Here is a 14,261-nt window from a genome sequence, read left to right as displayed (position 1 = left end):
CTCTTGTCTGAGGTGTTGGCCCGCTATGAGACCAAGCGAATTGTGGTGTTGATATGCGATAACCCCCCATATGGTATCAGGTTAGTGTTGCCTCACTGGTGACCCAACGAAGACAAACACCCAATACGTATGCTTCTCTGACTTTGGCTAATGCCAAACGCAAATACTCCCACACAGAGAAGGAAGGTTTGGCAGTCATCTGTGGTGTGTGAAAGCTTCACCAATATCTTTATGGACATAAGTTAAGTTTTAAGATAGCTATGAACAAAGATGTGTCAGGATCTTGTGGGAAGGTACTAATTTAGGGAGGGCAAACTATGTCAAAATTAAGCAGGAGTTAGGGTATATTAAGTGGGAGGAGCTTTTATCATGTTGGGTCTGTTTAAAGATTTGCTGGTGAAAGTTCAAGACTGGCATGTTCCAGTAAGGGGGAAGGACAATGGTGGCAAGGTAAGGGACACTTGGTTAATGAGGGAGGTTATGAATTTAGTCAAAAAGGAAAAAGAAACAAGTTAGGCTTAGGAAGCTAAAATCAGACAGGGGCCATGAAGAATATAAGGATAGTAGGAAAGTACTCAAGCAGCAAATTGGGAGAACCTGAAATGACCTCAGCAAGTGAGTTTAAAGAGAATCCCAGGCATTGTATAGATACATCAAAAACAAGAGGATAACTGGGGAGAAGGGAGGACCATTTAAGAATAAAGGGGGGAACTTGTGTTTGGAGGCAGAGGATGTGGGTGAGATCCTAATTGAGTGCTTTACATCGGTATTCACCCAGCAAAAAGGTATGGAGGATAGTGAGATTTGTTAATATGCTAGGGCATTTTGAGATCAAGAAAGAAGTGGTGTTAGATTTCTTGAAGAGCATTAAGGTGGATAAACGACCACGGCCTGATGGTATCTACCCAAGCTTACTAAGAGAGGCAAGAGAGTAGATTGCTGGGCCCTTAACCAAAATCTTTGTATCCTCGCTAGCCACTGGAGAGGTCCTGGAGAATTGGTTAATGTTGTTCCTCTATTCAAGGAGGAAAATAGGGATTATGCTGGAAACTATAGACCGGCAAGTCTCTCAGTTGGGAAGCTATTGAAGGAAATCCTTTGTAACAGGATTTACACATATTTGGAAAAACATGGCCTAACCAGGAACAATGAACATGGCTTTCTGCAGGGCAGGTCATGTCTTATTAACTTGACTGAATTTTTCGAGGAGGTGACAAAGGTGATCAATGAGGATAGAGCAGTAGATATTGTTTGTATATATTTGAGTAAGGCTTTCAACAAGGTCCCTCATGGTAGGCTCAAGCAGAAGATTAGTATGCATGGGATTCATGGTAACTTGGCTGCATGGGTTCAGAATTAGCTTGTCCAGAAGACAGAGGGTAATGGTGGAAGGGTGTTTTTCAGGCTGGATGCCCGTGACTAGTGGTGTTCGACAGGAATCCACACTGGGATCTTTGCTGTTTGTGATATTTATAAACAACTTAAAAAGCAAATGTTGATGGGTGGGTTAATAAGTTTGCAGATGATACAAACATCAGTGGAGTTGAGAACAGTGTAGAAGGTTGCCAAAGGATACAGTGGAATATAGATCAGTTGTAGATGTGGGAGGAAAATGGCAAATGGAGTAAAATCTGGGTAAGTGTAAGCTGCTGCAATTTGGAAGATTAAATGTTTAGGAAAAGTATACAGCTATGGTGGCATGGTGGTTCAGTGGTTAGCACTGTTGTCTTACAGTGCCAGGGACCTGAGTTTAATTCTATGCTTGGGCAACTATCTGTGTGAAATTTGTACATTCTCCCCATGTCTGCATGGGTTTCCTCCCACAGTCCAAAGAAGTACATGTTAGGTGGATTAGCCAACCTAAATTGCTCATGGTGTCCAGGGCTATGTAAAGTAGGTGGATTAGACATGGAATTCTGGGTTACAGGGAAAGGGTAGGGGATGGCTCCAGGTGTGATGCTCTTCGGAGTGGCTGTGCCGACTTGTTGGGCCAAAAGACCTGTTTCCACACTGAATTTATTAATGGCCAGACTTTGAACAGTATTGATGTACATAAGGATATTGGGGCTCAAGTCCATAGCTCTCTGAAAGTTGCTACGCAAGTAGATAAATGGTAACGAAGGCATATGGCATGTTTGACTGAATTGTTTATTATGAAGGAATTGAGTACAAGCATTGGGATGTCATCTTGCAGCTTTATATGACTTTGGTTAGACCAGACCCCAAGAACATCACATTCAGTTCTGGTTGCCACATTACAGCAAAGATGGAGGTGCAGAAGAGGTATACCATGATGGTCCCTGGATTAGAGGGTGTGAGCTATGAGGTGAGGCTCAAAAAACTCAGGTTGTTTTCTCTTGAGCGGCAGAGGCTGAGGGGAGGCATGATCGAAGTTTATAAAATTATGATTTATATGATTTATAAAATTAGGATTGACAGTCAGAATCTTCTTCTCCTGAGTTGAAATGTCAAATATTAGTAGAAATATTAGGACACTTAAGTGGGAGATAGTTCAAAGGAGAACTGAGGTACAGGTTTTTCACTCTGAGAGTGGGAGGAATCTAGAATGCACTGCGAGGGTTGGTGGTGGAGGCAGATACGATAAGAGTACTTAGGGATTTTTAGATAAGCACATCAATATGCAAGGAATGGACCAAGGGCAGCAGAAGGGATTAGTTTCATTTGGTATCAGAGATAATGGGAACTGCAGATGCTGGAGAATTCCAAGATAATAAAATGTGAGGCTGGATGAACACAGCAGGCCAAGCAGCATCTCAGGAGCACAAAAGCTGACGTTTCGGGCCTAGACCCTTCATCAGAGAGGGGGATGGGGAGAGGGAACTGGAATAAATAGGGAGAGAGGGGGAGGCGGACCGAAGATGGAGAGTAAAGAAGATAGGTGGAGAGAGTATAGGTGGGGAGGTAGGGATGGGATAGGTCAGTCCAGGGAAGACGGACAGGTCAAGGAGGTGGGATGAGGTTAGTAGGTAGATGGGGGTGCGGCTTGGGGTGGGAGGAAGGGATGGGTGAGAGGAAGAACCGGTTAGGGAGGCAGAGACAGGTTGGACTGGTTTTGGGATGCAGTGGGTGGGGGGGAAGAGCTGGGCTGGTTGTGTGGTGCAGTGGGGGGAGGGGACAAACTGGGCTGGTTTAGGGATGCAGTAGGGGAAGGGGAGATTTTGAAACTGGTGAAGTCCACATTGATACCATTAGGCTGCAGGGTTCCCAGGCAGAATATGAGTTGCTGTTCCTGCAACCTTTGGGTGCCTCCTGCACTGCCACAATGATGCCACCCGAAGGTTGCGGGAACAGCAACTCATATTCCGCCACCTCCTGCACTGCCACAATGATGCCACCCGAAGGTTGCATCCTGGAGAGGAATATTCAGCCTGCACTGCAGTGTTGGAGCAGGCCACTCAGCCCAACAAGTCCTCACCAACTTCGGTCCGCCTCCACCTCTCTCCCTATTTATTCCAGTTCCCTCTCCCCATCCCCCTCTCTGATGAAGGGTCTAGGCCCGAAACGTCAGCTTTTGTGCTCCTGAGATGCTGCTTGGCCTGCTGTGTTCATCCAGCCTCACATTTTATTATCTTAGTTTCATTTGGTGTCAGGTTTGGCACAACATTGTGGGCTGAAGACCCCATTCCTGTGCTGTACAGTTTTATAACATCGGTTCTATAAATTTGTAATAGTAACGGATTGCAAACCCCTGCTATGGCTGCTTAAAGAAAACACTACTGTGCCACCCATAGCTTCTGATCAGGTTCAGTGGTGGGCCCTTTCTGTGTCTACAATTGCAAGTTGAAACACTGTCCAGGAGGTCAAGTGGTAAATGCGGATGCTTTGAGTCACCTCCCACTGGCAGATATGCACTGTTGCTACCACCTCTAGAATACTCTGTTCTGGTTTTAAACTTTTTAGACACCCTTCTGGTCAGCACTGATATTTCTGTGTGCCCATCCTGGCAAAATTAAAACAGCTGGTGGTGATGGTAACCAAAAGGGCCAACACAACCTTTACAACTGAAAGCTTTCTGGACCTAGTGAGACCAGGTCTGTATTAAGAACAGCACATTATTATGGGGAGGAAGAGTGATTAATCTGAGTAAAGGTTGCTGCCATATTTTGGCTGAATTCCACCAAGGTCATTCTCAGATTTCCAAAATGAAAATGTTGGCGAGACATTATGTCTGGTGGTGAGGATTGGATGCCAGCATAGTTCTGTCAGTGTGGCAGTGCCCAGAGTGCTAGCAAGGACAAAAATTCCCATCAGCAGCTCCCATTTGTGTGAATGGCCAGGTAAACATTGGAGCCAGTTACATGTCTTCTGCACTCTTTGTTCTACCACTCACCTTCATGTCATCTGCAAATTCTGACACACTACACTAAGTCCCCTACTCCAAATCATCTATGTAAATTGTAAACAATTGAGGTCCCAACACCGATCCCTGAGGCACGCCACTAGCCACTGACTGCCAACCAGAAAAACATCCATTTATCCCTACGCTTTGCTTTCTACCGGTCAACCAATCCTTTATCCATGCCAATACATTACCTGTAATACTATGCAACTTTATCTTATATAGCAGCCTTTGGTGTGGCACCTTGTCAAATGCCTTCTGAAAATCCAGCTACACCACATCCACAGATTCCCCAGGTCAGACCAGATAAGGATAGCACTTTCCTTACCTAAAGGATATTAGTGAACCAGATGCAATTTTCCAACAATCAGCAACAGAATCATGGCCATTATCAGACTCTTAATTTGGGATTTTTGTTTTAACTGAATTCAAATTCCACCATCTGCCATGGCAGGATTTGAACCTGAGTCCCAGAACAATACTTGGGTCTCTGGATTAATAGTCCAGTGATACTACCACTAGGCCATCACCTCCCCTAAATATTTAAGCCCTTTTGTTTCATTAAATTAAGTTTTCATCATTTGATTAGATTAGATTAGATTCCCTAGAGCGTGGAAGCAGGCCCTTTGGCCCAACAAGTCCACACTGCTGCTTGAAGCATCCCACCCAGACCAATCCCCCTATAACCCACACACCTTTGAACACTATGGGCATTTTAGCATGGCCAATTCACCTAGCCTGCACATCTTTAGACTGTGGGAGGAAATCGGAGCACCGGAGGAAACCCATGCAGACATGGGGAGAATATGCAAATTCCACACAGACAGTAGCCCAAGGCTGGAATTGAGCTGTGAGGCTGCAGTGCTAACCACTGAGACATCGTGCCACCCCATGGTGGAATTTGAACCCAGGTCTCTGAGGTGTTACCTGAATCTCTTGATTAACAGCCCTGCGATAATACCACAAGACCATTGCCTCCTCTATATAAATGATGATCACTGAGCAGCTACGTGGACTCTCGGAAGTATTGGCTATGGACCATGGGACATCATTTACCTGACATTGGCCATAACCCTATCACACTGCTTCATGTTGGTGCAGAACTGCACTACTCCCCAATCCAACTTCACCCTTTAGTTCATTTGACGTGCTAACAAGAAACTTTTCCTTTTCAGCATCAAGGCACGCTAGAGATACACATGTCTCTCCAAAACCTTCCTCAATTCCCTTCCCCTCCCCTCAGACTCCATAACCTCTCCCAACCATACTGCCTATCATGCATTTAGTATCCCTTTTGATCTTCCTCTCTCTGATGTATGCAGCAAAGGTGTCAATTTTTCCCTCTGCATCCTCACTTTAATGCATTTTGGGCGTGACATGACGTTGAACTCTTCTTCACTCTAGGACTTGACCACAAAATCAAGACTGACACTCCAGTACAGCACTGATGGAATGCTCTGCTGTTGGGGGGGGGGGGGGGGGGGCGCATGCTTTTGCATGAAACATTAAACGGAAGTTCTACCTTCCCTCCCAGGTGGATTTAATTTCGCAGGGAGCTATCTTCACTGTACTGGCCAATGCTATCAACAGCTGCTCATTGTCCCATTCTGTTTGATGGAGCTGGCTCTATGCAAATTGGTTTCTGCATTTCCCATGTGATATGAAGTCCCTTTGGAAGTGTAGTATTGTAATATGCTTTCAGAAGACTGCCGGATATGAATGATGCTATACAAATGTAACTTTTTCTTTAATGTTAAAGATTGTCTGATTTGCTACCAGTTTTCCAATGCTATAACCTCCACGAGGAGTGCCCTAATGGGCTGAGTTCCATGTTTCCTGGAGAGGAATATTCAGCCTGCACTGCAGTGTTGGAGCAGGCCACTCAGCCCAACAAGTCCTCACCAACTCTCAAAAGTCATCCCAACCAGACTCAGCCCTCAACTTCATCTCTGTGACTAAGCATTTCCCATGGTGAACCCATATACCCCTGGACAATATGGGCAATTTAGCATGGCCAATCCACCTAACCTGCATATGATTGGACTGTCAGAGGAAACCAGAGCACCCAGAGGGAACCGATGCAAGCACAGACAGTTGCTAGAGAGGCTGGAATTGAACCCAGGTCCCTGGCACTGTGAGGTAGTAGTGCTAACCACTGAGCAACCACACCATCCTTAACTTCAAACATGGGATTGACAGAGAATGTTTGTATTTACTGATTATAGCACAATACATTCAGCAGATGGATTCATCCGATTCTGTGTTTTTTTCCATTAAAATGTGCTCATACTAATGACAATAAGTCCAAAATTCCTAAAATTGGAAATACAATCTTTAAGTTGCAATAATGCAGAAACTTTTAAATCCTAACATTGCAAAGTATGAATTGTTACATCAGTCTGCTAGTTCAAATTGAGTTTTATTGCCTATCCTTGCTTAAAATTGTTTTTGTTCAATCAGTTTGTTCATGTTTTGCCCGCAAAACAATATTGTTTTATGTGAATGTGCACAATACACCGTGATGTGGTGTTAGGCTGGGGTGGACAAGGTCAGAAGTCAGATGAAACCAAGGTTATAATCCAACAGGTTTATTTGATATCACAAGCTTTTGAAGTGTTGTCCCTTTGTCAGGTGAAGGAGTATTGCCCCTTCATCAGATCACTTCACCTTACGAAAATGCTTTGAAAGCTTATGATTTCAAATAAACACGTTGGACTATAACCTGGTGTTATCTGGCTTCAGAAAATACCTGTAAAATACATTGCAGAATTCCATTTTAAGGAGAATGTAGAATTCTATAGAAAATCATCCCAGACACAATTCAAGCCAAGAAAATAATTGATCTTGGAAATATTTTGACAGTGGAATGCAAAGTTAAATGTGAAACGCTTCTTGGAGTGAACCAGAAGATTTAGGTCAGAGAACAAAAGCTGTTGAATTGGATGTTCATTCATTTGCCTCTTTCTGAGACATTAGTTTATGCAAATTGGAAATTGCATTTGCCCATAGTGACCATATTCCACCGTTTGAAACCAATGTGTTTTGCAACTTTGCTAGATTTTCTTTTTACTCCATCACCCGAAATATTATTTTTGAATGAGGAAATAAATTGTACATGTGGGTTAAGTTTGCTATATTCAACTACTTAAAATGTTGAAACAATCTCCCTCACTAACACAATTTCCAAATGTAGGTTAAACAAACAAAAGTGCAGGATGATCAGACAGGTTACTAATGCAGGATTGATGCATCCCAGCACAAAGTGGTATCATGTTGTTCAGCTATAAAAACATAGCAAAAAAAAATCCTTTTACGTCTAACATGTCACTGAGATTCCTTATCCAGCAGTGAAGCAGGAATAACTGCAAGGCCAACAGAATTTTAATGAAGAGTCATCTAGACTCAAAACATTAGCTTGCTGTCTCTCTATGGATGCTGCCTGACCCATTGTGGTCTCCAGCATTTGTTGTTTACAGCACAGTTTCCAGCATCTGCAGTAATTTGCACCAGAATTTTATCCCAATGAACTTGATTAAAAATGGAGGGCCAGAGACGGCCTATCTGGATATAATATTGAGACATTAAGCACAAAGCAAAAGGTTGTTTTCGCCCTTCGGCTTCTTCCATCATTTAATAAAAAGCAACTCATTGCAATGTTTTTAAAATCTAATCCAATCTTAACAGTATTAATTCTAAACTATTCACAATATTTTGGTGAAATACTTTCAAATTGCTAGTGTCCCTTGTCTTGATTTTATTCCTGAATGACCAACTCTAACTTTAAGACGATGTCCCCTTGCTCTTGATATTGCCCATCAGTCTTCTCTGCAATTGCCTAATCTAATCCATTTAAAATCTTTAAAAAAACTCGATTAATTCATCCCTCAATCTCTGATGCTTAATTGAATATGAATAAAGTTAAAATGCACCTATTTTCATTAGCTTAACTTGACCAGCCCTCTGGAAACAAAAGAAAAACAACTGAAAAGTAAGTTAAAGACATATTTTAATTGACTTGTATTGACAGTCCAGATTGAAACACATCAGAGAAAGAGAGAAGTTTGCTGTCAGTTATTCTGCAGCACTGTACTGTATGAAGGGGCAATACTCCTTCACCTGACAAAGGGACAACACTTCAAAAGCTTGTGATATCAAATAAACCTGTTGGATTATAGGAATGTCACATAGGAATTTGCACTTGCTTTAGGTGCTATGTCTTAAGAGGGTGTTGGCAACAAAAGACTTCTGTTTGCTCAGTCATGATTAGGCTCGACAAGTGCACCACTGCAGTGGTATTTTGTAGCCATTTGCACACTCTGGCGGACCGGGTGACTTGAGCTCTTATCAACAGCCAAAAGTCTCAGAAGGATTTGCGGGTCAACAATCAATATGTTTAGCCATACCATGAACGCACCTTCAGCAGTCCTCAAGTCCCAAAGTCAGATTTTACCCAAAGCATATAGCTCAGAAGCAAGGCTACCTCCCAACGCATCACCAGATCTCCAGGCTTACAACAGTTATAATGAGGGTTCACTAGGTCCTAGGAGTTTTGCATTTTTACCTTAGAATGATATGAAAATAACATTCTAAATGTTTCTTGATTGACCATCATATTTGGAAAGCAAATTTGGACTTTACTGATAAAAATGCTCCCCAGAAACTAAATCTAAGTAACTAAATGAAAACTCGAAGAAACTCAGGTCACATTTTAGGGCCAAGATAAGGGAAATTTATTTCTCTGAGAAGGTTGTGAGACTTTGGAACTCTCTGCTTCAGAAGACAGTAGAAACAGGTCATTAAAAATTTTAAGGTGGTTGTTGATAAGTTCTTGTGAGGCAAGGGAATCAAAGGTCATTGGAGGCAGATCAAAATGTGGACTTCCACAGTACACAGATCAGCCATGATTTCATTGAATGGTGGACAGGTTCAGCAGACTCAATTGTGCTTTTCTTGTGCTTCTGTTTCAAAAATTTCTAACCTTGTATTAATTTTAGCATAGGTAGGCATTTGTAAACAATAATATTTTAAGGATTATGGATGATTGACTGCTGTTGAAGGAGAAAGCATACATGTTAAAAATTTTAAGTTGCATGCATGCCATTGTACTATTTTGTATGATGTCATATTGGTACTTCATTGTGCTAATCTATAAATAAAATTAATTTTAGCCTACCTTGTCTTGCATGTGATCTTTCCATGATTAGGTAGAAATTTACCTCTATGAGGTCACCTTCAACTTTGAATTTTCCACACAAAAGATTCCCCAGTCTGATAAGTCTTTCCTGAGACATAACATCTCAGTTCTTGCTAAGTGACTTGTAAACATCGTCTTGCATTTTCTCCGGTGCCTCCTAAGTCCTTTCCATAACACAGAGATCAGAGAGCTTACCAGAACATAGTATTCAAAGTGTTTTACATAAATTCTCTACTTTTCAATCCTGATCTTCCAGAAATGAAACTTATATTTTCTCTGAATTTTTCTGGTCTTCTTAACCTGCGTTTCTACCAGTAAGAATTTACCACTAAGTTATTTTGTTCCTTGATCTCACTTTTACACTTACATTAAACTTCCTCACTCCTCCTAGCAAATCTTACCATCTCCTACAGAATTGCTGTTCTTCAATTTATTTTGTAGCCTCCGAATATCGGCTACAAACGTTTTCAGTATTAACTCTAATCACAATTAGGTATCTTCCACATATGTTGAAAATATTTATGTATAAATTGTTTATGAAAAACAAGGATGGATCTTGTGCAGCAACACTCACCACATTCTCCAGATGAGTAATTATCTTTAATCTTCACTGTTTACAGTTTTGTATGATGTAGAGATGTGGACTGGTCGGACTGGGGTGGAGAAGTTCAAAAATCACATGACACCTGGTGATAGTCCAACAGGTTTATTTGACAACACAAGCTTTTGAAGCGCTGCTCCTTGCTCAAGTGAAGTCTTCAGCTCCAAAAGCTCGTAATTTCAAATAAACCTGCTGGACTATATATCCTGATGTCATGTGACTTCAAATACTGTTTTGGAACTAGCTTGCTGTTTTCTGTTTTGCAGCTATCATGCCATCCATTCATCTACTTGTCCACGACAGCAAATGTTTGGCTTTAGTCTAGATATTATAGAGGCAAATAACGGGTGAAAGATTGGTGTAGAAGAAATAAGCTAATGGAGTGCTGGCACCAGTATTGGAGAAAGAGAGAAATGTACAGTTGAGAAAACTTCATTGGTAGCATGCTGGGACAAGCATCCTGGTGAATCATGTAAAAGTCACAGCTCAGGCTTGAAACTAACTGGAGGGGGATGGGAGCAGGGTTCAACTAAAGGGAAATTTTAAAGATCTAAAACAAAGGAAAGAGCAGAGGTGCAGGGTCATGAAGAGGCAAACGATAATTGAAGTGTGACAGGATGGGTAGAAATTACAAGCAGAAGAACGCAGCAAAACAATAGAACTAGAATAGTAACAGTAGTAAAAAAAAAGCTTGAGGTTCTTTATCTGAATATATGCAATGTTTGTCACAAGATAGACGAGTCGATGGCACAAAAAGAAACAAATAAATATGACTTAATAGAATCCATAGGCGTTAGCCTGGAGAAGCATAGCAGGTCAGGGAGCATCCGAGAAGCAGTTAAGTAATGTTTCAGGCTGAAACCCGTCATCAGGACTGAGGAGGTGGTGGCAGGGAGCACAGAAATAAATGGGGGTGTTGGGGGTGGGGCTGGGGGAGGGGTAGGAGTGATTGTGATAGGTGGATGCAGGTTGGGGTTATTGTGATTAGCCTGTGGGAAGATTTGAGTGGATAGGTGAATAGGAAGATGGACAGGTTAGGTTAGGTCAGGAGGGGGAGGGCTGGGCATGGGATAAGGCTGGGAGTGGAGTGGTTTTGAGGCTGGTGATGTCAATGTTAAGGCTATTGGGCTGTAAGATTCCAAAGCAAAATATCAGGTGTTATTCCTTCAGTTTACATTTGGCCTCACTCTGACCATGGATGATGCCAAAGATGGACATGTCATCAGGGGAGTTTGTGGGGCAGGTGGGGGAATTAAAATTGATGGCAACCAGAAGGTCAGGTTGGTTGTTGCATGCAGAGCACAGCTGCTCTGCAAACTGGTCCCTGAGTCTGCATTTGGTCTCCCCAATACAGAGAAGGCCACATCAGGAGCAGTGGATGCAATAGATAAGGTTGGATGAAGTGTAGATGAATCTTTGCCAGATCTGGAAGGACTATTTTGGGCCTTGGTTGGAGATGAGAGGGTAGGTGTGGGGCAGGCGTTGCATCTCTTGCAGTTATAGGAAAAGGTGTGGGGGGTTGTGGAGGAATTGGTGGGGAGTTTAGAGCTGACAAAGGAATCACAGAATGAATGGCCCCTGCAGAAAGCAGACAGGAATGGGGAGGGAAATATCTTTTTGGTGGTGGGTTCTGATTGTAGGCGGTGGAAATGCTGGAGGATGATGCATTGGATCTGAAGTTTGGTGGAATGGTATGTGAGGACTAAGGGGACTCTGTCCTCATTGGGTTGAAGGCAGTTTGCAGGCAGAAGTGCAGGAAATAAAGGAAATGTAGTTTATGGCATCCTTAATTACAGAGGAGACGAAATTACAATCCCTGAAGTAGGAGGATATCTGGGATGTCCTGGAGAGGAACGTCTCACCCTGGGAGCAGATGTGGTGGAGGCAGAAGAATTGGGGTATGGGGTAGCATTTTCACAGGAGGGTGGGTGAAAGGAGGTGTGGCTGAGCTAGTTGTCAGAGTCAGTGAGTTTGAAAATGTTTCCAAATATGACTTAATAGCATCAAGAAGTAGAGAATTGGAGACCTCAATATTCAAGGGTATTTGATGTTCTGAAAAAAGGAAAATAAAGAAAAGGAGGTAGGGCACCATCGTTAATAAAGAAAAGTATCTGTGCATTGGAGAACAGTGAAATAAGTGCAAGAGATCATGATAAAGAATTAGTTTGGGTAGAAATAAAGATTAGCAAGTAAAGGAATCACTGGTGCGAGTCATTGATGAGCCTATAAAGAGTTATCTCACTGTAGGGTGAAGTATAAATCAGGAAATAATCGAGGTGTGTGGGAAGGGCATTATAATATTCATGAGTGATTTTAATCTGTATATTGTTTGGACAAATCAGATGGCCAAGTATAATATGGAAGACAAATTTGTAGAGTGCATCAGGGACCATTTCTTAGAGCAGTACATTGCAAAACCTAATTGAAAACAGGCTATTTCAGATCTTGTCAAGAGTAATGAAGTTGGATTAAGAAAAGATCTGTAGTCAAGGATCCTTCACAAGGTAACAATTTTCAACAATTATATTTCAAATTTAGTTTAAGGAAGACCAACTTTGTTCTCAAATCCCTGGTCTCAAGTTAGATAAGGGCGATTACAGAGATATGAAGAATAAGTTGTCAAAAGTGGACTGTGAAAATAGATTAAGTGGAGGGTCAGTAGATGAGCAATGACAGACACTTAAGCAGGTATTTCATAGTGCTCTGCAAAAATTTATTCCAGGCAAAAAGAAGAACTCATTGATGAGTGTGAACCTTCTGTGGGTCACGATTGTAGTCAAATGAAGTATCCAATCAAAAACTAAGGCATATGAAGCACTAAATATTAGTGGTCGGCCACAGGATGTGGCATTTTTAAATGACTTATTCCAATATTATGTATCTATACGGTGTGGAGGACACTATAAACTTGCCAAAGATATCCGATAAGAAAGGTTTTATCGGGTGGAAAGGTCTTTTCCAAGTCTCAATTACAAGGGACAAATTTTGAAGGACTGAAAGCAAACGAGTCACCTGGACCTGATGGTCTGTACTCAAGTGTTTCAAAGGAAATGATTGCAGCGATAGTGGAGGCATTGGTTGAAGTATTACAGAAAATTTTAAAAGAAATAGGGATGGTGGTAAAAGAGGCGGGGGAGAGGCGTTGCAAGTTAGGACTGGTAAAGCAGCGACTGAAAGGCAGTTTGAGAATGTTATGCCTATAGAGTCAGTTTTTTTGAGATCGGGGACAAGAAAGGAGTAGTCACTTTGTTGGGAATCTTTTACAGATCCCCTAATAGTTGCAGTGAAGTGGAGGAGCAGACTGGTAGGCAGCTACTGGAAAGGTGCACAAGTCACAGGGTTGTAATCATGGGTGACTTCAACTTTCCAAATTTTGATAGGAAACATTTCAGTTGTAATAGTTTAGATGGAATGGAATTTGTCCTGTGCATTCAGGAAGGGTTCCTGGCACAGTATGTAGATAGACCAACATGAGGAGAGGCTACTTTGAATTTGGCCCTTGACAATGAGCCGCGACAAGTGTTAGACCTGTGGTAGGAGAGCATTTTGGTGGTAGCAATCATAACTCTGTTACTTTTACAATAGTCATGGAAAAGGATAAGTACATACAGCAGGGTAAGGTTTATAATTGGGGAAGGGTAATTATAATTCTGTTAGGCAAGAACTGGATTACATAAGGTGGGAACAGATGCTGTCAGGGAAGAGCGCTATTGAAATGTGGTGATTGATTAAGGAATGCATACTGTGTGCGCTCGATATGTTTGTCCTTTGCAGGCTGGGAAGATGCAGTTGAGTGAGACAGTCTTGGTTCTCAAGAGAGGTCAAACGACTGGTTAAGAGGGAGAAGGATGCTGACATAAAGTTTAGGAAACAAGGATTGGAAAGGCTCTAGAGGGATACAAGTTAACTAGGAACAAGCTAAAGAAAGGGCTTAGGAGAGCTATAAAGGGGCATGAGAAAATCTTGGCAGATAGGATCAAGGAAAACTCCAAGGCTTTTTAAACGTACATGAGGAAAAAGAGAATGACCAGAGAAAGGGGAGCCTCGATCAAGGATTGTAAAGGGAATTTGTGCATGGAGCCTAAAGAGATAGGAGAAGTCCTTAA

Source organism: Stegostoma tigrinum, chromosome 13 (assembly GCF_030684315.1).
Source record: "Stegostoma tigrinum isolate sSteTig4 chromosome 13, sSteTig4.hap1, whole genome shotgun sequence".
Lineage (NCBI taxonomy): Eukaryota > Metazoa > Chordata > Chondrichthyes > Orectolobiformes > Stegostomatidae > Stegostoma > Stegostoma tigrinum.
Note: the sequence above shows the minus strand (reverse complement) of the source record.